General features: G+C 41.7%; 1 protein-coding gene across 8 annotated transcripts in view; it reads left to right on the top strand.

Annotated features, from left to right (window-relative positions):
* The window catches only part of SGMS1 (sphingomyelin synthase 1), a 395851-nt gene that overhangs the window by 305130 nt on the left and 65183 nt on the right, over nt 1-25538 (top strand). For 2 of the 8 annotated variants that reach the window (XM_089683133.1, XM_089683139.1), the window contains one exon: nt 305-465. The exons of the other annotated variants lie outside the window; for them this stretch is intronic. The gene's annotated coding sequence lies outside the window, so the exon portion shown is untranslated. The remainder of the gene's footprint in view (nt 1-304; nt 466-25538) is intronic. 8 annotated transcript variants of the gene reach the window in all.

Here is a 25538-nt window from a genome sequence, read left to right as displayed (position 1 = left end):
ATGCACATTGCCAGCATTCTATATACTTCTCAGTGCTGGTTGCTACGTATGCCTGTTTATATGTGTTTAGCTTACTGATGCATATCTCTCTTCCTCCCAACCCTTTTATTTTTTACATTTTGTTTAAAAGTGTTACAGTTAACGTTTCATTTTCAGTTACACAGCCTTCTTTATTAAAGAATAACTAAGGGCAAACTTTTTTTTTTTTGATAAAGCAGGGGGATTAGAACACCTGTCAGGTTTTTATTACTGTCTGTGCCTTCCATTAAAGCGGAATTAAACTCTTATTTTTATATTTTTTTAGCACAGTGGCTAAATGGTGAACACTTCCGCCTGGCAGTACCAGAGTCGTTGGTTCGAATCCCAGCCACGGCACCACCTGCCTGGAGTTTGCATGTTCTCCCTTTGCCTGCGTGGGTTTCCTCCGGGTACTCCGGTTTCCTCCCACACTCCAATTACATGCTGGTAGGTTAATTGGATCCTGTCTAAATTGTCCTTAGTATGTGTATGAATGTAAGTTAGGGACTTTAGATTGTACACCCCTTGAGGGTTAGGGACTGATGTGAATGTACTATATATATATATATATATATATATATATATATAAAAATAATATTAGGGTAGGGAAGGGGGGGGGGGGGGGTGCAGGTACCTGGTTTTGACAGTCGCACTTCTAGTCAGATCACCTCAGCAATCCGAGTGGAAATTCAGCCCTCCCTCCTTCCCCCTGCAGAATTCTGGAGCACATCACAAGTCCCAGAAGACTGCAAGACTGTTCACAAAGTGCAGCGTGGCAGGAAATCAGCTACAAAGCCACAAGGCTTCACTGCCAGTTTCCCTTCCTTAAGATGCTGGCGCCTAGATAGGAAGGCAATTGAAGAATCAGCTCGGATGAGGACATCATTGGATCCCTGGACAGGTAAGTGTCCTTTATACTAAAAGTCAGCAGCTACAGTATTTGTAGCTGCTGACTTTTAATTTTTTTGTATTTCAATGATTTTTATTAATTTATAAACATTAAAAAAAAAAACAGGAGCAACAAGACACAACCACGCATGGGCCACCAATTGCACATAAAAAAATAAACTGTGCTCTAACACCAACAAAGCAAAAGGTGTGCCCACGCAGGGGCTATCAATGGCACATAAATGACAGAAACATTGGCATAACACAGACAGTAACTCAGATTAAAGGCAGCTCTCCACCGCCACACCAAAAACAAACAGAAATAGAAAAGGAAGGAGGCGTACAAAGGGAAAAAGATGACAAGACCATGAGCAGGGGTCCGGGAACGCCAATACCGAGCAACATCACAACCCCAGACTAGACTTTTCATTTTTTTGATGGGGGGAGGGGACTGGAGCGCCTCTTAAAGTTTGTAACTCACCCCCTAATAGGAAGAGCGTCTTCTGAACACGCCGTTCCGTTTTCTTACAGTTAATGTGAAAGTGAAATGAAGGCTTGTTGTGACGTAGGTGATGTGTAATGTGGGGTCATGGGGAAGATGTGTGTCTCGTGGAGTGGTGTAATGTTGCTCTTCCACTTTGTTGACAGTGGCTTGCCTCAGTGTTTGAATATGGTTGAATACAATGGATAATTCCCGGACGAGACATTTCTTTTAACCTTGCATGTGGTTCCTTGTAGGTAAAACTGTAACGTAAGCGGCAATTGTTCTCTGTTGGTCCTGATATAATAATAATGTACACATTATTTGTGTCTGAAGGAACTCTTTGGAACCAAAACAAAAGCTGCTTTGCAGTCTGTACTCGTATTGTTCCCACACTGCATGTCCTCGTAGATTATGTACATCCTGTAGGCTTTATTAAAGGGGTCCTGGTTTTCTGCTCAATGTATGTACATAGACTAGGCACAGTGATTGGGAAGTGATACCTATTAATTATGATGAAATACTGGGCTGATTGTCGTGGACCTAATTATCAAGTCGGCCGAATAGTACCATATAGTAGTTTCTCTAACTTGCCTTTAAATCTAATTTATACAAAAGCTCTTAGATTGACACTAAATTCGGGTTTAAAAAGAAAAAATGTATTCAAATATGCTTAAAACGGAACTAAACCCTCAAAAGTCCCTCCGCCTTTGAGTAATGCAGCGTTCACGTCCCTCATTGGCTGCCATCATCTTCTTCCTGGCTGCGTCCTCTTGATTGGCCGGTGGGGGAATGACGTCATCCTGTTCATAGGGAGTCAGTTATTCCGGCACAGCCAGAGTGTGCCAGGAATGCACATTGAGCTGTTTTTGATTGCAGAAGAGATTTAGCATGTCTCTTCTGCAATAAGGAGCTGTCGCTCTGTTTTTTACTAGTTAAAGTGGTTCTAAAGTTTAAGCGTTTCTTAGCTTAGTGTTCTATGCATTAAGGTAAAAAATGCACCACTATTGGATCCCTAAACATTTACCCAGACTCCTCCACTGATCCAGCGCTGTCCCATCTCTAGCGCTGCTATGCCCCTCCTCCTGGTCTCACAGGATACACTGTGAGCAGCAGGAGTCACTGGGTCCTGTTACTGTCCTTCATATCCAGTGAGGAGGGAGCTAGGGGCATGACAAAGCTGCATTGTGTGTATATAGGTATGCACACAGCCTGGCTCAGGAGTGCTCCCTCGTGGGTGCCCCTTTAGTGCATGGCTTATTGAGGGGGCTCCTGCAGAAAACAGTGGACAGTGCTGCGGGGAACTCCAGAAGAGGAGGTAAGGGACCACTATCATTTCACAGAGCAGGTAAGTATGTCTTTTTTTTTTTTTATTTTACATTTTTGAAAAATGTTCTTTACAACTACTTTAAAGTGACAGAAGGTTTTTTCGCTTCATGTATTCTATGTATGAAGGTGAAAAACCTGACTGCATCTTCCCCCCCTAATACTCACTTGAGCCTAATCCTGGTCCCACGATGTGCATGAGAGCCAATCACATCTCACTGGCTTAGAGACAGCAGATGGAGCCTTTGGCAATTACAGCCAGTGAAAAGGGAGTGGAGGACGGGGCTGAGCTGTGCTCTGTGAGTCTTGTGCCACACAGGCGTGGCTCAGGAGTGAGGGGGGGGGGCCAGGAGTGCTGTCAGGGGACCCAAGAAGAGAAGGATCAGGGCATCCCTGTGTAAAACCATTGCACAGAGCAGGTACATATGACATGTTTATAAAAAAAAAAAAAAAAAAAGGAACTTTTAGAATCGCTTAAGACCCTATTCACACTTGTGTGACTTGTCATGCGACTTTGGACATCAAAGTCGCATTATCGGTTGTACCTCATGTTTTCCAATGATAACCATTCATATGTGTGCGACTTAAAGTTGCAGCTACTTTGATCCGACTTTCATACAACTTGAGGGCCATAGAGTTCAATGTTATTCCTCAAACGTTGAATGAAAGTTGTACCGTAATGTTTTACATGCAACAGTGCGTCCGACTTTACAGAGGGAAAAGTCACATCCAAGTCTCACCCATCCAAAATTTTGCCAAAGTTGCACTCCAAAATCGTGCAACTTTGGAGTCGTACAAGTATGAATGGAGCCTTAAGTTTAGTTCTTTTGCTGTCAGCCTCCTCCAACTCTCCAAATTAGTTATGTTTTTTTGCTGTAGTCTGACATCCCATTAGAGGATGGCTATGTTCATTCTCCATGGTCCCACTGTATGTAAACACGTAGCCACCCTTTCTTGCTTACTCCTGAGATGGACTAGAGACTATGGGATTTGTAGTGTATATAGAGCATATAGTGTACATGACTGCAGCTGATGCGCAGTGCTCCTCCCAAACAAATGAAAGTGAGCGGAAAAAGGAGATGTCTGGGAGATCACAGAATGAGGAAGAAAAACATAGTAAGAAACCATTTAATGAAGAATAGATTCTAGGGCCATTAAGTATTGTCACGGTGTATGACGTCATCGCGTACCAGTACGGACCACCGCCATCTTGTTGCTTTGAAAGTTGGATTACTATTCATGACGTGCTGGATGGTCTTTCTCTTTTCAGATATATAATATCTATTAATGTGTACCATATTGAGAAGAGTTGTGGTCTCTCAATTTTGGATCTGAAGGAGGGTGCACTTATGGTGGACTGATTGTTGGCTCTTTCCCAAGGTTTAATCTTGTGCCTTTTGACAATTTTTGTGGTCCCATTTATCTGGTAAAAGACTGCACAATTGGGGTGACGTTGGAGGATATCACTGCCTGTCATTCTCTTCGTATGAGCACCACTACTTATGGACTCAATAGCCTGTTTTATGGACTTTTATATTAGATTTGTCATGTTTATGCTTCTCATATATTTATGGTGGGGACATTTTTTGTTGATTTATTAGCTCTGTACTCCAAGTTATATATGTTGTGATGGGTATAGCCTGCCTAATGTGCTAGCTGCTTAACACTTCCTCTTTTTGTTTTATGAGCTTAAGCAAAAGTAGTTGATTTGAATTCGGTATTGTGTGTGTATTGATTGATTGATTGTGTTTGGAAAATAAGAATATCGTTACGTGTCCCTGTAAATACAGTTGGCTGCATATGTTTCGTTTTCTTCCAGAGTGCACTAGAAACACTGTAACCAATGCACTGTTCTAGAAATGCCAATTTCAGAGCTGACCTCCATCCTCCTCATTATTGGTCAAAGGTAATGTCAGTCAGTGTGCTGTATTTGCTTTTCGGCAGTATGTTAACTTTCAAACGTTTAGATCAGCCTATCTCAACCAGGGTGTCCAGGCACCCTGGGGTTCCTTGAGGTTTCTTCAGGGATGCCTTGCTAAAATGTCTAAAAATTGCCCAAAACTTGTATACGAGCCCGAGGGTGGATCAAGCCTGCCTCTAGTTACACAAAGCCACAGGTTTTCATTGTGTACTATTACAACCTTCTAGCTGCCTGCGTCCTGACAACCAATGACATCATCAGATGATAAAGTGGATGTCAGCTGCCTGCACAGCATCCTAGTTTCACCCTCCCCCGCCCCTCTCCATGAGTGCTGGAGGTCACATTAGCTCAGTGATGGAGAACTGAGGGAGAAGAGAAACATTGGTATACTAGTCAGTACCAGTGTGAAAAAGTGTATTTGCTTTGGAAGAATAAATCATCTCTAATGTTGGGTGTCCTCCATGTGTGGACGTTGCTGTGTTAAATAAAACTATTAGAATAGTTTTTCACATTTTAGAATGGGGTGCCTCAAGACTGTTTAGAATTTTAAAGGGTGCCTTGGGACTGTCCATTTTAAAAAAGGTTGAGAAACACTGGCTTAGACTGGCAGGTTCACTTTCTGTTCACTTATTGTAGTGCTTTGCAGGTATTCTTGGATGTTTCATTTTCTGTTGCCTGTGTTCTGGTGTGCTAATTACCTGAAATCCAGTATTGCTGGTTGTGTAGACCCACCTATTCCAGGTTCTCATAGTTGGAGGCTAAAGGCCATTGCTAGACTTGAGACTTGCACTGCATTCCATCCTTGTAATGTGAACCTTGGTGTGTAGGAAGCACGTTGGTTGCCATGTGCTTGGGAAGCATAATACTAGCAGATGTTTTGGAGGCACTTTTCCTCCTCCTTTCCGCCTCAATTAATGTTCTCAACTTTCAAGGAGTCTGATTTCTAAATCTGGTGAGTACAGAGACTGGAGTTGTACTTCTAATGAACAGTTATGTTTGCATAGTCTATCTTTTTATTTCCTGCAGTTGTTAGAAATCATTCATATGAGTCAGAGTTCAATGACTTACCTAGAAGAAATGTTATTGCTCACAAACACAGCATGTTTTCAGTGTGCTTCATCAGATTTGTTAAATTGTCTTCTTATTAAGTTCAATTAATTTTGGATTAGTGCTCAGTATTCCCATGATTTTTTTGCCTAACCCTGGCATTGCTTGAACATTTTCTTGATAACATTCCAATTTGTGAAGGTCGGCGTAGCATACAATATAGATAGGAACATAGCTGCGGGTGTAATCAGACACACCTAATATGTGCAAGAAAACTAAATATTTAACCCCACTCCATGCTACATTTAGTGCAGAGTGGGGTTCTATGTTTTATAGATGGTCCCCAATAGTAGATGCATGTTCCTAGCAATAAACGTATAACCCCACTCCGAACTAAATGTTTTATAGATGGGAACATGCATCTACTATTGTGGGCTATCACAGAGCTTTCAGAATGCTGTCAGATTGTCACACACCCAGACTGAAACCATTCATATCCAACAAAAATCTTTGTGCTGTGTCGGTTTTTCAGGCTAGCTTTTAAAACGTAATCAAGTGAGTAGATGTCAAACCGGAAATCTATTGCCTGGTAGCTATGGACCTGGGATGTTAGATTATTCTTCTATTATATAAGGATCTGACAAATCTAGTGCAGTCTAAGACCAAAAGAGAACGCCCTGAGGCTGCTGGAACTTTAGGGCTTCATGCACGCTGCAGATACCTGTTTTACAGGCAGTTGACTTTTTTTTTATTTCTTCTCTAAACGCCCCTCTATGTGAGCCTATGTGTCCATGCACACATAGGTGTTTAGAGCCCTTTGTGTGAATGGACAAAAAAAAAAAACACTTCACTTGCGTGTCCAGAAGAAATGCACATAAATGCAGGTATTCACACTTTAATGCTTTCTAATGGCCAAAATAAATCAATATTTTGGCCAGTAGAATGCATCTGATACCCGAATAAGTATAGAAACGCTTGCGAAAAATTGGGCTTTTTTTTTAAAGTACAGCCAAAGCTCTTGCAAATGATACTATGGACGGCACATAGTGCTGTTCACATTCTCAAAACATGAAGCATTAGCATTGCTTCAAAATTGAAGCCTCATGTCAAGTCTGGAAGTGTTTGAAGCCTTTCAACGCCTCCCTTTCAGGTTTATGGTGACTCTCCACAAACACACTGGCAGGCGTTTGCGGGGCGTTTGCAGTGCAGTTGCGGTGCGTTAATACCATTACAGTCTATTATAGGCATTTGTGGTGCAGTTTTAACGCTTCTAAAACGCCTCAAAAATGTGCAAAGGGAGCATTTTTATCGCTTGTAGAACGCCCACACTAAAGCTCATTAACGCCTGTCTAGCACCCATTCTAACACTATAGGAGGGTTTTTGAAGAGTTAGAAATTTAGTCAAGTGTTAACAAGCCCTTAGAGCCAGTGGGGGACAAATGCAGCATCAGACTAATACTGCATCCACCTAGGTAAGTATAACTGGGGGGGGAGCAATCCCACACTTCTCTTTTAAAGTGATTGTAAAGACTGAAGGTTTTATACCTTCATGTACTACATACATGGAAGTAAAAAAAATCTTCAATGTGAAGCTTCCCCTCTTAGCCCCCCCCCTAATACTTACCTGAGCCTGATCTAAATCCAACAATGTTCACAAAAGCAGCAGCTTGCTCTGGGAAGCGCTTGGGGGGGCAGGAGCATCAGTGGACCTGAGAAGAGGAGGATCGGGGATGCTCTGTGCTAAACTATTGCACAGAGCAGGTAGGCAGAACAGGTTTATTTTTTTTTTATTTTTAAAGTTGAACATTTGTATCACTTTAAGTTGTTTTTTTCCTGGAAGAAGAAAAGTTATGGAAAGGAGTACAGTGTGCATGAAGCCTAAAACTTTTTTTTTTTTAACCGCTTCCCGGCCACCCTATAGCAGAAGTACTGCTGCAGGGATGCGCAAAATCACATATATATGTGTGATTTGCATTTCCCAATCTGTGCTGCTATTGGCTCCTCGGCATGTCAATCACTGGGTCCCGGCCACCGAATCTCGGCCGGGACTTGGTGATCATCGGCAGAGCTGATGGGAGAGGTCTGTATGTAAACACAGATCTCTCCCCTGCCAGCACCGACATGCTGCTTTGTTTTGCTCTGCACAGCAAAAGAATACATAGCAGCATGTTTCCCTAGCAAAATACACAGTACACTATGTAAAACACAACACAGCACACAGTTAACCCTTTGATTGCCCCGATGTTAACCCCTTCCTGCCCAGTGCAATTAGTACAGTGTCAGTGCTTTTTATTAGCACTGATCACTGTATTCGTGTCACTGGGGATGTCAGTGGCTGTCAGTTCCCAGTGGTGTCAGAATGCCTGCTGTAGTCCCGCAATAAGTCGCTGATCGCCGCCATAATTGGTAAAGAAAAAAAATAAAAATTCCAATATATACACTGTAATTTGTAAATGCTATAACTTTCACATAAACCAATTCATTTACATGTATTGGTCTTTTTTTTAGAAAAGACATGTAGCAGAATAGATTTCAGCCTAAATTTATGAAGAAATTAGATTTTTTTTTACATTTTATTACTGGATATGTTTTATAGCAAAAAGTAAAAAAATTGTGTTTTTTTTTTTTCAATTGTTGGTCTTTTTTTGTTTATAGCTCAAAAAAATAAAAAATTCAGAGGTGATCAAATACCACCGTGGGGGGCGGGGGGGGAAAGGACATAAATTTCATTTGGGTACAGCATTGCATGACCGCGCAGTTGTCAGTTAAAGTAATGCAGTGCTGTATCGCAAAAAAAATGGCCTGGTCAGGAAAGGGGGGGTAAATCTTCTGGTGGGCAAGTGGTTAAAGACCTTTTGAGCAAAAAAGCAGTTGTTCTTCTTCCTAAGCAGAGATAGAGGGGGGGATGTGGTCTGCTTTCTGTATACATGTTGGAGATACAAGCATGCATGTGTGTATGAAAATGAAAGCTTCGTACGCTGCGCCCTGCAGTGGGTTCTAGGAACAGCTACCCAATACAGGCAGCCTGCTTAGAAAACGCAACTTCTTACGTGTTCTGTCCCAACCTTCTCCGGCTAACTTTGTCAACTTCATTCCTTTCACTTGTTTTGTTTTCTCTTTGCCATTCGAAGGTGTGAAGGAGGGGGAGAGACATTTTCCAGTGAACCTATAAGATGCTTAAAGGCTTATGGTGTGCCGGGTTGGCTGAGTGGCAGAAGTAAACAGGCAGTGGTTTACATGTCTTCTCATGCACTACTATGACTAATGGTTATAAAAAGATTCACTTTGTACCTGGGAAACCTCTGCTTTCTATTACACCACTTTTCTCATAGAATTTGTGTGTTTTTTTTTTCCCTTTTGAATATATACTTTTGTACTTTGCTTCCTCCATTTATTATTATTATTATAATACAGGATTTATATAGTGCCAACAGTTTGCGCAGCGCTTTACAATATAAGTGAGACAGTATAATTACAATACATTTCAGTACAGAAGGAATAGGAGGGCCCTGCCCGTGGAGCTTACAATCTAAAGGACGGGGGAGGTGATACAAAAGGTGATAGCTGCGGGGGATGATCTGATGGAGGTGGCTCAAGTACAGTTCTTAGGTGGAGGTGGGGTAGGCTTCCCTGAATAAGTGAGTTTTCAAAGATCGTCTAAAGGCAGACAGGGTGGTGGCTGACCGCACATACTGTGGGAGGGAGTTCCAGAGGATGGGAGAGGTTCTGGAGGAGTCTTGGAGGCGAGCGTGGGAGGAGGTGATAAGGGAGCTAGAGAGGAAGATATCTTTGTGGACCACTAATTGCTTTGTCATCCAGTTATTGGGCAAATTGGAGAAACAATATACAAGGCTAGTCCTACGTTACATTTGGGTGTTGTCAAACAAATTATTTTCTTATGAAGAGTAGCAGAGTAAACATAACTTAACATTCCTTGCAAAAAAAATGAGCATGTGTAAATCCCCTGTACTTAGTATTGATATTCTAAAAGCCCTTTCAGTAAATTTACGGAAACCAAAGGTTTGTGCGGGTTTCTTGAGAAGGCAAGGAAAGCACTTATATCAGGGAGAAGAGAATCCTAGGAAATCCTGTACAAGGGCGTATTGCCATGTGTAAGGAAGTAACATTTTATTTATTTTTTGTGGCAGCTTTAGAAAATCCAACTGTCTTCAGATTAGAATGGAAATGTAAAGCAGAACTGTGGTCTGATCATTTAAAAAAATACAGTGCATCCTTCTACATTACAAAACTGTGTTTTATTTGTTTTCTTTTAGTTGCCCATCAATTTGTCTAACGTTCCTATAGGTTCTTGCTAGCCAAATCTTTGCTCTTTGTCTCCCTAATAGAGTGATGGTGCTCCTTTCAGGGCAACTCATTGTCACCCTTGGCCTGGCCATACATTGTACAAATTTCCTTTAGATTTACCAAAACCTTACAATATGAGGTCAAACCTAAACACTTTCAATTTGTATGCAATCAGGCAGGCCCTTGCACTACATAGTTGAAGGTAAATCTAAAGGATATTGAATAATAAAATTGGATATATGGCCAGCTGTAGACTGTATCACGAATTAACAAGCCTGGTGGCTGACGGTGCCTAGCCGTGCTTGTTGTCTGTGCCATTTATGTCAACATTGAAGCATGCAGCAAGTGTTCACGGAACACGTAGTTAAGAACGCAGCTTGAATATCATAGGAGGCTGTGGGTCTGAGCGTGTGCGTTTTGGAGACAAGTGACAGGGTTAAAGGATAAGTTAATCCTTTATCAAAAAATAATCAATGCACATCCTTTTTACAGGTAAAAAAAAGTGCATTTCTTATTTTTCTACTCTGCAGCCTTGACCCCTGGTTCACAGATCCATGTTCTTGCGGGCTGCGTTTTGCGTGGACATGTGAGCCCATTTATTTGAAAGGACTCCCATGCCCCAGGACACGCAGGGAAGAAGTCCCTGCATGTCTTCTGAAAACGCAGCCCGCACGGGAACCTCGATTTCCAGTGCGGGCGGCATGCCATTAGAATGAATGGCACCTGCTTCTGGTCCGCATTGTTCTGTGGGTGGTGCGGCTGCACAGATTTTTGTGCGAATCTGCAGCGGCACCACCTGAACCTAGCCTTAACCACTTCCAGACCGGACACTTTTACCCCCTTCCTGACCAGGGCAATTTTCAGCTTTCAGCGCTACACACTTTGAATGACAATTGCGCGGTCATGCCACACTGTACCCAAATGAATTTTTTACCATTTTTTTGAGACAGATAAAGCTTTATTTTGGTGGTATTTATTCACTGCTGGGATTTTTATTTTTTTTGCTATGTAAATGATAAAGTCCAAAAATTTTGAAAAAAGTGTTTTTGTTTTTTTTTAAATTTTGCAAATAAATAATATTTTATCATAAATCTTGGCCAAAATTTATTCCGTTATCTTTTTTTGTAAAAAAAAAAAAAAATCCAAATTAGTTTATAATCAAAAAGTATAATTTTTAAATATTTTTTTTTACATTTTTATTTTATTTTTTTATATTTTTTATTTTAATTTTTTTTTTCTACATACTGTCACCCTAGGAGTACCATGGTGACACTGTACTACTTGTGGGGGGTGATGAAGATTTTTTTTTTTTTTTACACTGATTGCTTTTACACCCATATAGGATGTAAAAGCAATCATTTCTCTTTCTCTGTCTGCATTCTTGCAGTCATTGAGAAATACAGAGTGAGCTGTGATTGGTCACAGCTTGTTACATGGTACAAGGCTGTTGTGAATAGCCTTGTACCATGTGACCTCTGTGATCATTCACAGAATTCACACGTAGTAAGCAATGATGTCACAAGTGACATCTTGCTTGCTACTTTGCATGTGATCACTGATTGGCCAATCAGTGATCACATGATCGGGACCTCGTACAGAGGTCCCGTCCGCCGATCGGTGTTTCACTGTGTCCGGAGGACACAGCGGGCACCGGATCGCGGTGCTGCGCGCTCCCAGGGAGCGCGCACAAGCAGGGTGCGGGGAGGCCGTTTATAAACGGCCACCCGACCCTGCACTGCCACCGTCCGGCCGTTTATATACAACGGCCGGTCCAGAAGTGGTTAAGGCAGTGCATCCCTGATCAGCATTGCCAAGATTCTGCGTATGAGGTACAGGCAGACAGTTACTGAATTGCAGGAAGAATCCTTGGACTATGAGAGTGCTCACCTGCACACGCAAGTAGCATGTAGCAGTGATGAATCTGTAATGATTGCACAATGCTCTGGGGGTGTGATTAATTACTACTATATGCTACTTGTGTGCCTCACGCCATAGGGAGCCATTTGTTGCAAATGTGTAGCAGTTGATCGCTACTGCTGATGATTAATCTGCTAATAAAATTCATCAGTTTGCTCCAATCTTCCTTGTATTGACAGATTTACTGGCTTGTCGAGGTTTCCTTTGATAGTTGAGTGCATCGCACCTCGCCCTTTGCATGGTCTGAACTCTGTTTAGTTCAATGTGAAATCCTCCAACAGACATCATTAAAATGAATGGAGTTCAGGCACTGTTCTGTGTTGGCATTGTTGTTGTGGAGCCTGTTCAGTACTGTTATACTACTTGCCAGTTTTCATGAAAGCCAAGTACACACGATCAGAGAAAAAACACAAAAAAATACTGCTAAGCCAGTGGTTCTCAACCTTCCTAATGCCGTGACCCTTTAATACAGTTCCTCTTGTTGTGGTGACCCCCAACCATAAAATTATTTACCCAGTAATTATAATTCATGAGTGTCGTTTTACCTCCAATACTGCTGCTTTCAACAAAGTAGCTGCTTTTAACAGAATAGCTGCTTTCAACACAGCAGCTGCTTTCTACACAGTAGCTGCTTTTTACACATCAGAAATATGTGTTTTCTGATGGTCTTAGGGGACCCCTGTGAAAGGGTCGTTTGACCCCCAAAGGGGTCGCGACCCACAGGTTGAGAACCACTGTGCTAAGCGATCGTACGATGATCTGATCATTTATAGAATGCATGAAGGTGAAAAACCTTGAGCCTTTTGAGCCACTTTAAAATAAAACAGAAGAAAGTAGAAGAATAGAAGAAAACTGGCCCTAGTTTAGTATATTCTCTGTATACAATGAGCATGAGTGCTTAGATTGGGCAACGGAGAAGTGTTTGTGGAAAAGCACTGCGTTCTAATAATAATCCCTAAATATGAAAAACATTTCTTGGTCATGGTGACTTCTGTGAGTTATTTTATGGCCGGGAATGCCTGTATATGTAGAAGAGATTACAAGTGAGGCCGTGTCTATACATATGTTGGCCCAGGCTGTGATTTTTTTTTTTTTTTTTTTTTATTTGTTACTTACAGCCTGCATTGTGATTGTTTACTGATTGGGGACTTGCATTTAAATGCTGGCAATAAAGGTTTTCGCTTCTAATTGTTTCTGGGAAATGTAATAGAAAATGAGAAAAGACTTGATGCGCCAGCCATGCTTTTAAGCTATTAGATGTAATGTACTTACCCTGTGTAGTTAGAAAAATATGTTTTCCATTTATGAGAATAAAAGAAGAGAGTTTGCACCGTTAGTATTGTTTGAATTTGTGATTATCTGGTGAATGGATTGATATTATTATTCCTTTTGCCTTTAAATTGCTAACTGGCTGCTGTCATGATTTGTCCATTACTGACTGTTACAGCTATTATTACTTTTCTAAAGGCACCAACTGTACATTTTTGCTTTTATGTTTTTAGTTGTGGTACAATAGTGCAGCGTTTACAGGTTTAAAACAGACATTGAGTTTGTGACATTTCCCCTCCTTGCTGTCTGTCAAACCTTTCTGAAAAGCAGTCCATGTGCAGATTGCTTTTCAGAGGAGCAGCAGTCCTTGCTGTAAGTGTAAAAAAAAAAAAAGCCCTAAAAGAGTTTTAAGCAAGCGGTTCCTGACCTCTGAGAAGGAAAACCTTCACAATAAAAGCAGCTACAGAGATCACAATAAAGACACTTATGCCTAAAGAAAAAAAAAACAATTCTTGGAAGTGTTGTCTGCGTGTGTTTGTTTTTTCCTTTAGTTTTAACATCCCAAGCTGTCCAGTGAAAGTGACGCTTTCAGGTTTGACACAAACCATTTACCACTGACACGGGTGCTTACAATGATCAGCTTTTATTCATTCAGGTAAAACCTTTATCCCAAAAGGAAAACACTTTTGCTGTGACTTCTTATCAAGTTTTAGCTGGAGTTTGGTTTCAATTTGTTAGTTAAAGAGAAACTAAACCATAAATGTAACTGTTTCAAAAAACAGTTGCATTCCCGGGATGCCAGGAATGTTAACTGTCAGTTGTTTGTTCTCAACCAAACTGTCAAACCATCAAATGGCTGTTGTCGTAACTGATCACATGTGCAGCATCATGGCAGTTACAGATCAAACAGAGGCTAAGATGGCGGCTGAAAAGGATAGGAGAGTTTAGTTCCACCTGCACTCTAGGTTCACACTTATGCAGATTTCAGTGCGTTTTCCAGTGTGCAGAAATGTAGTGCAGTCCATTTAACATGGTTTCCTATGGATCTAGTTTGCATCTGTGCATTTTGAGCCGGTGCATTTTTTTGGAAATGGTCAGGAACTTCCTCCACAGCAGATTGCATTTTGCATGTAATAGACTCCAGTGGGCCCACACCAAAAAAGTGTTGCATTTTTGATGCAATTTTTTTTTTGCTAATACAAAACTGACAGCTCTGTTCATGTAGTGCGACTTTATACTCTCTGGCACTCAAGTAGCATCATAGTCACCTCAAAGTAGTGCTGGAATCTTTGTGACCAAACTTGCATGTTCGGATTCGGGTTAATGGCTATGGGTTAGAGTTAAGGTTTGACTCCGGATTAGCGGTAATTGTTCGGGTAGAACTGCTAACTCTGACAATTACTGCTAACACTAATGGTCGCTGCTAACCCTAACATTTAACCCTAGCCCTCAGTTCTTACATGCCACTTTGGTCACATAAGGGTGCCTGCACTATGATGCAACTTTGAGGCTACTTGAGTGCCAGAAAGTGTAAAGTTGCATCAAAATCGCAATACTTGAACAGAACTGTCTTCGTTTTCTATTAGCAAAAAAACAAAAAACAAAAATGCAGCACAAATCAGGCTGGAAAAACATATCAGCTGCAACTTGTATAGATGTGACCCTAGCTTAAGTCACTGCCCTCTCTGCAGACTGACAGTGCTGGTGTTTAAGGGTGGCTCCATTTCTCCTCTATAGTGTGGAGCCATCCTACAGCAGGCCATACACTATACAATCTGATTGTACAATCTCCTTTAGAGTTGACAAAACTTTGTAGTAGGAAGAGGTAAAAAAATCTATTCCATATTATAAAATCAGGCAGGCCCCTGCACTGCATAGTGGATGATGGCTCTAAAGGAGGTTATAAATGGAGAAACAGAAAAAGGGCGCACCGACCTAGTGCATTATCGTTTAAAATAATTTATTGAAGAAACAAAATAGGTATCATACTCACAATGGACATAATGGCTCTGAGGAAGAGGTTTTGTCCTCGAAACGCGTTAGCCAGTTGGTCATCTAGGGTTCCATCATATGGACTCAGATGTTGTTTGGATCATACATCTTGTTCAGTTTGAGATGGCTGTGTTATTATGTCCATTGTGAGTATGATACCTATTTTGTTTCTTCAATAAATTATTTTAAACGATAATGCACTAGGTCGGTGCGCCCATTTTCTGTTTCTCCATTTGTATCCAGTGTATTTGGACCACCCCGGTCTGTTGAGGGCAGCATGCAGTGCATATTCCAGAAAATTCCAGAACATTCCTATTGGGTCTACTGAGTCCTTTCCTAGCGCAGGAGTAAAGTGTTTGTTGTGTTGGATTTGTTCTACAGGAGGTTATACAGTACATTCAGATTGTACAGTATATAGTGTTTGCAACCACTTAAAGTTTACACTTGCTGCAGACCTTGTACCCAATCTGAAAAGTGATTCCACCTCGGATCACTTTTCAGAGATATGTCCACCTGTTTAATCCCTTCAAGCGTGCATCCCCCATGTCATCACGACATGCGTTGCACATAGGTGCAGCACAGTCCCCATCCATGTAAACTGATCATCTGTTCGGGACTCTAATGGAAGACCTCTCACCAGCAACAGGACTGAAGGCCCTTTTCCAGACCATTCTCCCCCCCCCCCCCCTTTTTTTTTTTTTTGTTTTGCAAGAATAAAAGTATTTTTTAATTGAGCTATCTTCCTGATTTTATTGTATGTTAGTGCTTTAATTGTTAAATATTTCAGTTCTCCTTTACCAGATATGCTTTGTTGCTGTGACTGTTCAGTGTAGTGATCAATGCACTGTAAGTGTGTTTTGGTTGTAATGTGGCCTACCAAAAAGAATTAAAAATAAAGAAGAAAAAAAAAAATCATCTTCAGCAGCAGTACTGTTCATGCGACGAGGGGGTATCATTTTTGCTGCGACATGTGTACAAGCCAATCCCACTTCTTTTGCAGCCTACAGTACATTGTATAGTGAGCATAATGGTGGCCATACACAGAACCATTAGTTTTGGATCACCAGGTAAAAAAAAAAAAAAAGTCTAAAAAACAAATGCAACAGTCACATCTAAGAATTGATAAGCTGCAATTGAATCCTTTTTATTTTGGGTTTCCATGCACTTTAATCCAGTACTAAGTGTACATTTAGGGCACTGAGCTGTGAATATTGATAACTTCTGATTGGTTCTAGAAGAGGAGCTTTGCTTGGCTGCATTGGATATTTTCTTAGCTGTTTTCTGATATTCGCTCTGAAAGTCGCATACAAGTTGTACTAGTCAGCTGAATTTGGACTTTCTGTAGACACCTTTTAGATGAACTTTGATCTATACATAAAAAACATATCACTAAATATATTTATGTAGCAGGAAGATATATATTTGTATGACAAAGACTTTGAATCTGTTTAGGAAGGTAAAGATTGTTATCCCAGTGTATATTTATTTTATTGTTATGGTTATCTTTACTAATTTTTCATAAAATCTGTCATTTGCTAAAAGCTGTTAAAGGATAACTAAACCCAGGAAGGAAAATGCAATATATTGCAGCTGCTTAGTCTTGCTGACTGCTTTCCTTTTTTTCTTTTCAAGCTAAGAATATTTTCATCAAATACATAAATACCTGCTGATCCTGCCAGAAATGTGGTGTTATTGTGGGTTCTTGTAAGCTGCACATACTGTATCTTCCTTCCTAGCTGTCGTCTGTAATCTTTCAGTTGCCCTGCCCTCCATGTAATGGATATAAAAAGATATGAACATGTTTGGAGCCAATATCGGGAGAGCATCGGAGGGTGACAACTATGGCTTCCTCCATAGAGACAATGGAGGAGTGATGTAGCCACCCAGGGACACGAGGTGTGTTGTTTGCAGGATTACCAAGTGAGAATAAAGCAAAATAAGAATAAAAAAAAACAAATGCAGCCACCTCACCCAGGATTAATAATTTGCAATATATTACATTTTGGTTTTGGGTATAAATGCACTTTTAAACTGGAAACATTTACAAAACATTCATGCACCTAGAAGTGTCTGCTGCACTAAGTCAGCAGGCAGAAAAAATAGAACGCACACAAATGCCATTGTATGCCGAGCAGTGGGGACTCCTCAGCTGTCAGAATACACTGAGCAGCTGATTAAACATTTTTTTCCCCAACATTCCTGTTCAAAAGAAACAGATCATTAGATCAATTTCCCTAAAGCGGCAATGTCCATAGGTGTATTGAAGTTCAGGAAATTCCTGCTGAACTGACTATGCACTGTAAATGATTTTTGGTTGTCATGTGGCCATCTGTGGCGAACTTGTAAAGGCAGTTTTCTAGGTTTTTTTTTTAAACAACAAACAGGATATATTTACCTGCTGTGTGCAGTGGCTTTGCACAGAGCAGTCCCAATCCTCCTCCTCTTGTATCTCCCGCCTACGCTCCTGGCCTCTCCCTCCTGCCAAGTGCCCCTAGGGCAAGTAACTTGCTAAGGGGGCATCCGAGCTGCTGCGTGTGTCCATTCACACATAGATGCGGCTTGGCCCCGCCCCATGCCCCACTCCTTCCTCATTTGCTGTGATTGACATTATTGGGAGCCAATGGCTCCTGCCACTGTCTCAGCCAATGAGGAGAGAAAGAACTGGGACAGCTGAGGCTCTAGTGCACATCCCTGGATCGAGATGGGGTTCAGGTAGGAATTGGGGGGGGGGGGGGGCTGTACACAGGTTTTCTACCTTCATGCATGAAGGTAAAAAACCTTGAACCTTTACACTTGCTGCAGACCTTGTACCCCGTCTGAAAAGTGATTCCACCTCGGATCACTTTTCAGAGATATGTCACCACCTTTCTGCCTGCTTTAATCTTTCAAAGCATCCCCCATGCCACCACGACATGTGTTGTACATAGTTGCAGCATGGTCTCCATCCACATAAACCTATCATCTGTTAAGGACCTTCTAATGGAGGAGCTCACATGGGAAGCCAGGATTGAAGACCCTTTTCTAGACAGCCCCCCCCCTTTTTTTTTTTTTCACTCACTATATCTGGTCTCCCACAATAAACACACACAACATGGAAAGGCAATTTTAGTAAATATAAACTGTAATATACCCTTTCTCATCAGCAGTATATAGCAGTCTTGTGACTTCTATCAGTGTTCAGCCAAACACTGGTTAAAGTATGTGGAGGGTGTTATCTTTCTCGCCTGACTGTCCTATGAGGCTGCATAACCCTTGCCCCTCTGTCTGGACAGTGCTGATTGACCCTGTGTTGATCACATGCACCCTCCCAAAGAAAAAAAAAAAAAAACTTTCTAGCCATACACACTAAACTGAGCATGTGCAGAGTGCCTCCTAGAGCTCTGTACTATCAGCAGATGGATTAGGGACAGTAGAATGGGAGGGCTAGAGAAGACAGGATCAAACAGACTTTTTAAACAATGTGTTCCTTCCACAGTGAGTATAACAAGCATGCTTTACTGTATATAGAGACTGATTTTACTGTTTTGGGTTTAATACCACTTTAAGGTGGGGTGGTAAAAATGCAGCTCAACCACCTATTTTAAGTGCCCACCCTTCTCCCCAACTAAACTTGTCATTGAGCCCTTAGTGTGTTCCCCAGAATCAATGAGGATCACTGTTGTCCAACTCCTGCTCTGTATGATGTGTGGGAAGAGGCAGGGTAGCGCTCAGAACCTGGATTAGTAGAATAGAGTTCACTGGGTGCTAATTTCCATGTTATTATTATTATACAGGACTTATATATAGCTGACCGTTTGCTCAGCGCTTTACATTATGGAGGGAGACAGTACAGTAACAATACAAGAGGGATTGGAGGGCCCTGCTCCTTGGAGCTTACAATATAGGAGGGAGGGGCTAGTGGTGCAAGAGGAAATTAGCTGTGGGGGATGGAGTGGTTGGGGGAGTAGGGGGTTCCAGTAGTTAGCCGGGGTCAGGGTAGCCGGGGTAGGCTTCCCTGAAGAGGTAAGTTTTCAGAGTGTGCCTAAAAGCGAGTAGGGTAGGCGATAGCCTGATAGCTTGAGGTAGGGAGTTCCAGAGGATGGGTGATGCCCGTGAGAAATCCTGGAGACAAGCATGGGAGGAGGAGACAAGGGCGCTAGAGAGTAGGTCTTGCGAGGAGCGGAGAGTATGGTTTGGGTGGTATTTAGAGGCAAGGTCGGTGATGTAGTTAGGGGCAGAGTTATGAACAGCTTTGTACGTCAGTGTTAGTGTTTTGTATTTTATCCGTTGGGCAATGGGAAGCCAGTGGAGGGATTGGCAGAGAGGGGTGGAGGACACTGAATGGAGGCCAGTGGAGGGATTGGCAGAGAGGGGTGGAGGACACTGAATGGAGGCCAGTGGAGGGATTGGCAGAGTGGGGTGGAGGACACTGAGTGGAGGCCAGTGGGGGGATTGGCAGAGAGGGGTGGAGGACACTGAATGGAGGCCAGTGGAGGGATTGGCAGATTGGGGTGGAGGACACTGAGTGGAGGCCAGTGGAGGGATTGGCAGAGTGGGGTGGAGGACACTGAGTGAAGGCCAGTGGAGGGATTGGCAGAGAGGGGTGGAGGACACTGAGTGGAGGCCAGTGGAGGGATTGGCAGAGTGGGGTGGAGGACACTGAGTGAAGGCCAGTGGAGGGATTGGCAGATTGGGGTGGAGGACACTGAGTGGAGGCCAGTGGAGGGATTGGCAGAGTGGGGTGGAGGCCAGTGGAGGGATTGGCAGAGAGGGGTGGAGGACACTGAGTGGAGGCCAGTGGAGGGATTGGCAGAGTGGGGTGGAGGACACTGAGTGAAGGCCAGTGGAGGGATTGGCAGAGAGGGGTGGAGGACACTGAGTGAAGGCCAGTGGAGGGATTGGCAGATTGGGGTGGAGGACACTGAGTGGAGGCCAGTGGAGGGATTGGCAGAGTGGGGTGGAGGACACTGAGTGGAGGCCAGTGGAGGGATTGGCAGAGTGGGGTGGAGGACACTGAGTGAAGGCCAGTGGAGGGATTGGCAGAGAGGGGTGGAGGACACTGAGTGGAGGCCAGTGGAGGGATTGGCAGAGTGGGGTGGCAGATACAGAACGGTTAGTAAGGTGGATGAGTCTGGCAGCAGCATTCATGATAGACTGAAGTGGGGATAGCCTGCGATGAGGTAGGCCAGTGAGGAGGGAGTTACAATAGTCGAGGAGTGATATAATAAGGGAGTGGATGAGTTGCTTAGTGGTTTCCGGGGTTAGGAACGGGCATATCTTGGAGATGTTGTGGAGGTGAAGTCTGCATGAGTTTGTCAGTGATTGGACCTGGGGCTGAAAGGACAGATTGGAGTCTAGGATTACACCTAGTACCCTGGCGTGAGGGGTGGGGCTGATGGTAATGTTGTTGATCTTGATGGAGAAGTCAAGGGGGGCACGGACTGGGGGGAATACTAAGAGCTCAGTTTTGAAAAGGTTGAGTTTGAGGAAGTGGAGTGACATCCATGCCGATATGTCGCTTAGTAGGCTGGTATATAAAGGTTTGTGCAGGTGAGTAAAGCACCCCTTCATGTCATCCAGATGTTCAGTTTGTGAAGTGTCTGCAGATGCCAGGTTCACATTCCGCTGATCTGTACAGTTGTGTCCAGTGTGAATTATATTTAGACTGATACCTGTAGTGGAATGTCAGTGATTTCCTATGTTAACATCAGAAATGTAAGTGTTCATGTGTGTACGGTGTATGATACATCCTTCCTGAGGTGAGTCACAGTACAAGTTGTCTGATGTTTGTGGTGAACCCGGCTGTTGTGACAACAGTGTTTGAATGTGAAGGTGGTCCTCACTTGAGATGGGTGTGGTGCGCAGCGTGGAATCTGTGGCGGGGAGTGCGCCTTTGTTAATGGTTAATGTTCTGCGACATATTTTACATGAATAAAGGAGTGTCAGCACATTAGTGATCCAAGCGTCACTCACTACTCAGCTTGTTAGAGCATCTATTTTGTTTCAGTGTAATGAGCTAATTGATACAGGATGCTGTCACTGATTTCAATAGAGCAGATAAACTCGTCCCAAATTGCTGGCAGCAAGAGCAGACAGAAGACTCTCACGAATGATGTCAGGCAGCCAGGCTTGTGGATGTTATTGTATCTACCAGGATAGCCCTTGTCGGAGAGCTCTGGAAGACCAGTTAAAGGAGAACACCTGTCACTGAACAATTTGGATCCAATATGTTTTTTTTTTTTTTTTTTAAACTTCAGCTTCAAAAAATATTTCCAAGCAGGGAATTGAGAGGCAGCTACTAGACTAAGCTGCATTGTATGTTTTAGAACAGAACATTATTGGAAACAAATGTGAACTTTTTTTTTTTTATTTCTTGTAGGTTGTTAAAGCATATGTAAATATACTTCTATGTGTTGTCCCCACCTTGTAAAACAACCCTCACTTCTTCAGAAAGCTGATAGATGTCTATGGATGGCCATAGGTACTTATAAACAATTGGGAACGTTGGATTGGGGAACATTTTGTATGTTTGTAAGCCCCTCCACTAATCTTGCATAGAGTTGGGTGACATTTGAATTTATTTGGTTTTCTTCTAACCAGCCCTCTCCATGAGTTCGTCCTTCAAATGAATGGGAACCTGCATGTTTGTACAACACCTGTTTGTATTCAGTGGATAGGTCATATGTGCATGGTAGGGTCCATAAGGGCAAGTGCTCAGTATAGTTCCTAAATTTACATCCATGGGGGCAGGATTGCTGGTGGCCTTGCTTGGCTTCCTTTACAGGTTCACAGATAGGAGCCCACTATTGTAATGTCTTACCACTGAACACTGATGGTGGGGTAAACATGAGCCTATACCGAGATCATAAGTGATCATTAAGTTCTTTGCAGACATTTATGATGCCAGCCTGAATCAAGGTAACCGTAATGATTGGCCAAGAGAATACAACTTGGTTCTCTTGATTCTTCCTTCATTCATGGGGTGGCTGTAAAGGTTTCATGATTTGTATTCCAATCCACTTTTATGAGACAGTGATCACCTTGTAATTATGGGCACATTTACCTTGATAATATGACATTTTGAGCAGGTTACTTCTAAAATGGCTAAATCTACCTGGATGAATGGCCTGCTGTCACCTGCCCATTGAGACAGGCCATAGATGGTGCGACGGGTTGCAGGAAAGAAAATTGCTTGATTCCCCCATCAACAAAGTTGATTGTGTTGGTGGAATCCCTCCTGTGGAACCATTTCATTCTCCCTGTGGGGGGACGTGAGGGTTAGCCGTTCCTGCTGGGAGAACACAGTAATTACAGCTAGCAGCTATAGCCTCTGACAGTAATCACATGCTGAAAATCCGACATGCTAGTTGTACCCAAATCGATTGATGGATCGACTTAGGTGCAGTCAGCTTGCCCATAGATGGACTGAATGTCAGCCGGTTCAGCAGGGTCCATGTATGGCCAGCATAATGGACCTTATGAGAACAAAAGGGGACAAATTGTCCATAGTGACCTATAGAATGTCTTGTTTTGTTTTTCCCCAGCAAAGATAAAAGATGTAACTTAATGAGCATAAATGCTCCAGTTCTCCACTTTTCTCAGTTTTTATTTTTTATAGGCCAGTAGTGGATAGATTAATGTATCAATTGGGATCCAGTCTTTGTGCTTCAATGCATAGCAGACAGCAAAGAGTCCGGGAATGTCACGGCTTACTTTGCTTTATAGAGTTCTAAAACTAGGAGAAGGCACCATGGCCCCCAGCATTTGTCCAGTGGTGTTATATGCTGTTTTTAAAATAAAAAAAGAAAACACATGGCAAGTAAAGTGCATTAGGTGCATGTTAACATGTGATAAATGCAACATAAGTGGTGTGAAACCAGCGTAAAAATTCTCACATATTTCTATTACATTTTTACCGAATTCCTCCACACTTTTATACTTGTCTTGGCTGCTCAGCCCAGTTTGGCTGATAGAGATCACCATTTCCAGATGCATTGAATAAAGATGTCCTAAAGACAACATAATAAGGGGATTTGTGTACGCTCTGCTCCTTCACTGCTAATCATTGGAAGTGCTTCAGAGACCCATTTAAAAAGTGGTCTGTTGCTAATGAAAGCTGCTACACTTCCACTCTGTGATTTGTTGGTTTGAGTGGTAATTCCCCCTGGCTTTGAGATACATTGGAGATCTGAATCAATTATTTAACCTGCAAAGTGTTGAAATAAAAATATGTGAATTATTCACTGAGCATTAATTGCAGAAAGCCTCCTAGTGTTCAGTGTCTGGTAACCACAACTTAAGTTGCTAAACTAGGTGTAGCACCATAACGTATGAAGGTATTGATCACTTTTTTCTGAAAAAAAAAAAAAAAATATATATATATATATATACACACACACACACACAACAGGATTTATATAGCTCCAGCAGTTTGCGCAGGGTTTTACAAGATGAAGGTAGACATTACGGTTACAATACAATTTGCTACAAGAGGAAACCGAGGGCCCTGCTCCTTACAATCTAGGATATATATATATATATATATATATATATATATATATATATATATATATATATATATATATATATATAGTGTGTGTGTACAAATAAAATCAATAAGTATCCTGTTCTCTTTGTATTACTTGCTTTATGTGAAATGCCATCCCTTCTGTTTCCCTGTTAAAAACTGACCACACTAGGCATTAGAGCAGTGTGCTGGGAACTCGGTGTGCTCTTCTCCAATGATTAGAGTTTTCCTGACCCCCCCCCCGCACAGCCATTCACTGGGAAGACCAATGTTCTGCATTTTCTCCACCCCTAGATCTCTACGCCCTCTTCGCATCTGAGAACAGAGACTGTGATCACTAATAAAACAAAAAGGAAAAAGGGTGTATATATATGTATATATGTGTATGTATGTATATATATATATATATATATATATATATATATATATATATATATATATATATATATATATATGTATGTATATATATATATATATATATATATATGTGTGTGTGTGTTTGTGTATGTAATGTAATGTATGTATATGTGTATAAATTAATTACACTTTTTGTCTTGCATTTCTATTTTTAACTGGGTTGATTTACAAGGTGAGGGTTCACATATACTCGAACTTAAGTGCATATTTTTTAAAAACTGGTAAAAAGAACAATTGAAACAAAAATATGTTTGCTCATATTGACAGTCCTATTTCTTGATTCATTTTACCACAATAAAATACAGGATTGGTTACTGTTGGCAGCAACTCCATTTTGACTCACATCTTCATAAAAATATTTTTATTCTGGTCATTCTTGACTTCATACACCCAGTTCTGGGGCATAAAAAAGAATATTTGTGTAGAACGTGATTGAGACTGCTGTAAAATGACTTCCCGTTGATAAGCTTGACCAGGGTGAACTATTCAACATATTCATGAAGAATTCAGGATCTATTAAGTATAGAACAGGCAGGAAAAGGCTATTTGAAACAGCGCACAATCTTCTATTACCTGGCTTGACTGCCTCAGCTCTCAACAAGTGAATTTATTTATTTTTGCAATATGTATTAAGTGATCAGATGTCGTCACCAGACTTACTTGGACCTTGAGGAAATTTAAAGGAAAGCAATGGTCACTTCATATACTATTATTTATTTTATACCATCAGCATTGTGATCGCAGTATAAACTATAGCTATATTTGACAATCAAGCGTAAGCTTACTTTAATGCGGAACTAAACTGTATCTGATCACCACAAACTAAAAGCGCTATTTAATTCATTTTTAATATTCAAAGCAAACTCACCCCTCTATCCATGCTTCCATGGTTTATTTTGCAGAGAAATCACTTAAAAATAGCACCCCCTAGCATTTCTGGCCATGGCCATCTTGAGTAAGGGCAGATGATTCATGGGCAGCACATTGTCTAAGTGATTAGCTCTTCTGCCTAGCAGCTCTAGGGTTGTTGGTTCGAATCCCAACCACGGCACAACCTGCCTGGAGTCTCCTGGGTTTCCTCCAGGTACTCCAGTTTCCTCCCACACTCCAAAGACATGCTGGTAGGTTAATTGACTCCTGTGTAAAATGACCCTAATATGTGTATGTATAAATGTGCGTTAGGGACCTTAGATTGTAAGTTCCTTGAGAGTTAGGGATTGATGTGAATTTACAATATATATGTAAATTGCTGCGTAAATTGATGGTGCTATATAAGTACCTGTAATAAAAATAAAATGTAGCATTTACTTCCTGGAATCCATCTGCCTGTAGCTCGGGCATATAGGCAGGAGGGTGTCTTAGCTGAGAATACCCTTCCTCCCCTTCTTGAAGACTCCTGGAATGTATGACATCATTTGCTTAGGCATGTAAACCAGGAAGTAACTAAAGAA

This window comes from Staurois parvus, unplaced genomic scaffold (genome assembly GCF_062004578.1).
Source record: "Staurois parvus isolate SC_StPar_1 unplaced genomic scaffold, SC_StPar_1.0 ptg000303l, whole genome shotgun sequence".
NCBI lineage: Eukaryota > Metazoa > Chordata > Amphibia > Anura > Ranidae > Staurois > Staurois parvus.
Note: the sequence above shows the minus strand (reverse complement) of the source record. Positions and strands in the feature narration are given on the sequence as shown.